Source organism: Crocodylus porosus, unplaced genomic scaffold (genome assembly GCF_001723895.1).
Source record: "Crocodylus porosus isolate Cpor-Errol unplaced genomic scaffold, CroPor_comp1, whole genome shotgun sequence".
Taxonomy (NCBI): domain Eukaryota; kingdom Metazoa; phylum Chordata; order Crocodylia; family Crocodylidae; genus Crocodylus; species Crocodylus porosus.
Window position 1 is genome coordinate 89,218,008 of NW_017728886.1, and position 3,831 is coordinate 89,221,838.

Consider the following 3,831-nt stretch of genomic DNA (forward strand, 5'->3'; position numbering starts at 1 on the left):
TAGCCAGTACCAGGTCAAGCAGCGCTTTGCCTCTCGTTGGCCCATAGACTTCTTGAGTCAGGTAGAGGTCATCCACACACAAGAGAAAGCTTTGCGCCCGCTCAGATTTAACTGAGTGATCTTCCCACGAGAAAGTTGGGTTGGTACAATACAGATCTTTTTCCACCCCGCCGGATTTCAAGAAATAACTCTGGTTACCTGTTAATTTGCATTCTGTCCTGTATTTCTCTGAAAGACACCCAGTACAGAGTAAAGATTGTCAACGCACCAAATTTAAATTTGCTTCAAGTGGCTGCATGTTCACATAATGCTGCTTTTTAAGACTTCCAAGTAGATATGAAAAATTATGATTTGTTAACACGTTGCCATCATTTCATCAATGCAAAACTTTTTTTCTTATCCTCATATCCAGAGAGCCTTTCCTCTCATGTAGTGTTTAGTACCTGTACCCTGTGAACCTAGGAATACGTTGAAATTAAATAAAATAGAATAAATAAAAGTGGTTGCAAACTAGCAGTTTCAAAAGGCTGGAGTTTGAGAGGTTAAAGGAACTAGATTGTGAAGTCAAGTGTACTGACAAATTAAAGGACCTAAAGGTGAAGGAGCTTTGGAATGACTTCAAGTCAAAGGTACAAAACCTATTGGAAACCTGCCTCCCAAGGAAGGGTTAAGAGCAAATAGGGAAGGACTCTACACCTAAATCAATGCATAATTTCACTGAACCCCTTCAAAAAGAATACTAGCAGTAAATAAAGAGCCTACAAAGAATGGGAAAAGGGTTTGATACGCTACGAAAGCTATATCCTGGCTGTCCTAGAATTTATGGTTACAGAGTCAAACTGAGTTAGTCCTAGCAAAAGAAACTGAAACACATAACAAGACCTATAAGTGAAAGGAAAAGAAATGGGATTGCCATGTAGTGAGGACAGGGTTAAAGATAATCTAGGTGTGGTCCATGCAGTCACTTTTTTAATAGGGACCATGTTGAACCCAGAGACAAAGGCAGAACAGCTCGTATAAATAAGGGTATGGAAAAGGAAATTACCATATCTAAGGTAGAAGCAAAGCTTAGGGAGCTTACTGCATTCAGATCAGAGGGGTCAAATAATCTCCTTCCTAGAGTACTGAAAGAACTGGCACATGCTATTGCAAATCCAGTGGAAACAAATTTTAATGACTATTATATTGCAGGTGACTGGAGAACAGCAAACTTAGTTCTTATATTTATTAATGAGAAAAAAACAGTGACTCGGGTCCATAGGCCCATTAAATAAACCTCAGCAGGTTTTAGGAAAAAAATGGACAGAAAGACTAATTAAAGACATTGAGGTAAATGGAAAATAGGGTGAAACGCAATATGGGTTTACCAATAGTAGATCATGCCAGCTCAACATGATACTTTTCTTTGATAACATGAATAATATTTTAGACAAGAGAAATGCAGGAGATATTATCCATATGGATTTCAATAAACCTGACATAGCTGCACATGGGAAATTATAAATAATTAAGAAGAAAAGGAGAATTGTTACAAGAAATGTAAGGTGGGTAGGAACTCATTATAGACAGACAACTGGCTGTGCTGAAAGAAAACTGTTAGGTTTAGAAGAGGTTAAAAGTGGGGTTCTACAAGGATTTTATCTAAACTGACCATGTTCAATATTTTCACTAAAGACCTGAAGAAAATCTTAGGTACTGCTAATGAACTTTATGGATGCCACAATATGGAGGAGGACTAGAATAGCTTAAAGTAGTAACTGGATGACCTTGAGGACAGGCATGATAGAAACAAGATGAAATTTAATAGGAGAAAATGTAAGGTTATGAATTTAGTAAAAGTATTTTATGTTTAGAACCAATTCGTATGAAGAAGACGTGAGAATTTAGTCAGTCACAGGATGACTATAAGCCATCACTATGATGTGGTCATAAAAAATGCAAATGAGATTCTAGAATGTGTCAGGCAAAATATTTCCCATAGAGATGTCACCACCCAAGGCATTGTTGAGGCCACATCTGGAATACTCCGTAAGGTTCTAGTTACCCCTATTCAAGAAAGATTAATTCAAATTGGAATAGGTGTAGAGAAGGACTGCTACAAAGATCTGGGTGACAGACAGCCTATCTTATGAAAGGAGACTAAGGAGGCTACCACTTATTTTGCACTCCTAGATATGCCGCAAGGAAGGATGCCCTGTCCACCTATCCTGATCTCTTCACACCAATCCTAGAACTCAAGCAAGAAAGCTGCTCTGAGGGTATCCCCTACTGTGCTCTCAAGCACACCAGAGACAGAGATATTAAGAGTGGCTGCAGGGTGGGGGAGGGGGGGCATCAGGGCAACATCACAATGACATTTCCAGCATTGGTCCACTCAGAGCAGAGCAGATAGGCAGGGTGTGCTTTTCAGTGACACCCTGAAGGAGTGCAGAAATGGGAGAGAGGTGCCCTAAAAGACCTATCTTTGTTTATCCTAAGAAAATGCAGGTTTAGAGTGGGGATATGGTTGCCATCTATAACCATCAGGGGAAAATGGTGCATGAAATGGTCAACAGAAGGGACAATGTTGTATTAAAACTAAAGGATTACACTGTTAGAAGAACAAGTCTGTATAAATTACCATGGATGTAAGCTGAAAATCAGAAGGTTCCTGACCACCAGAAGAGTGAGGCTTTGGGAGGACCCTCCCATAGAAGGAAGCAGAAAAAGAAACCAAAATGATGGAGATAGAAAAATGTCTGAAAGGGAGTGTGACTCAGTTGTCTAGACTTGATGACTCTTAAAGTCACATTTTCTATTGAAATCAATGGCAAGACTTCCATTGACTTACATAAAGCCAGGATTTAATTCATAGCATGCTAATGTATGAGCTCTTTTTTATTGTTGAAGGTGCCTGTACAGGGAAAGGAAGCCTGTGTAGTTTTGGAAAAGAGAAAGGTACTTTTAGACTGAGATATTTTGGGGCTAGATTTAAACTAGACCAACTATTAAATGCCTAAAGGTTGTAATGGAAAAAATGGCAGACGTGGAAAAGTTTTGCTACTGTGGCACATAAAAGGTATGTTTGTTAGTGTAACAGGATCGGGCCTCCCAGGTGCAGCCATGATGTACCCTGGTGGCCGTGCAGCATCTTCCCTACCCTGGTTCTTCAAGTACCCGCTGTTCCTCTCGCCTGCCATACCTTTGTTAGAATAATTTGATAATGAAACATGAGGTTGCCCCCAGGTCCCAGACCGAGCCCTTATCTATTATCAGTCAGTGGATTCCCTCCCACACCCAGCCAACCCCCATCGTGCTCTCAAGCTCTAGGTGGGTCCTCCTGGCCCATCCATGCTCTAGTGCAGCAGCTGCCTTATGGGCTATTCATGGCTCCTTCTGCTTCTACAGTCAGGCCCATGCCTCTCAGATATTACCAATTCTCATTCCATGGGGCACTTTGCCCCAATACACCATTAGGTCTCCCCAGGCTTCTACACCCTTGTTAGGGTCTTGGTCTTCCTAGCTTCCATGTCCTTTATCTAGCTGGGCCTCTAGCCTAGGCCCACTGTACTGGACCTGGTTTCTGGGCTCCAGCCTGTGTCTCACTCCTCTTGGGCTCAAATCCCTGGCCCTGGTTCCTGCCTTTCTCAGGCTTTGGGCCCATGGCCCTCATTTTGCCCCTCTTGGGCACTAGCCCTAGTCTTCCCAGCTTTAGCCTACCTCAATCACCTTTCCTGGCTTAGGCTTTAATGCTTCTGCCTTCTACCTGACTGTGTTTTGAGTCCTGGCCCTGATAGAGCGCCAAATATTCTCATGCCCCCCGGGCACCACTGTGGTTTGTGCCTCTGTGCC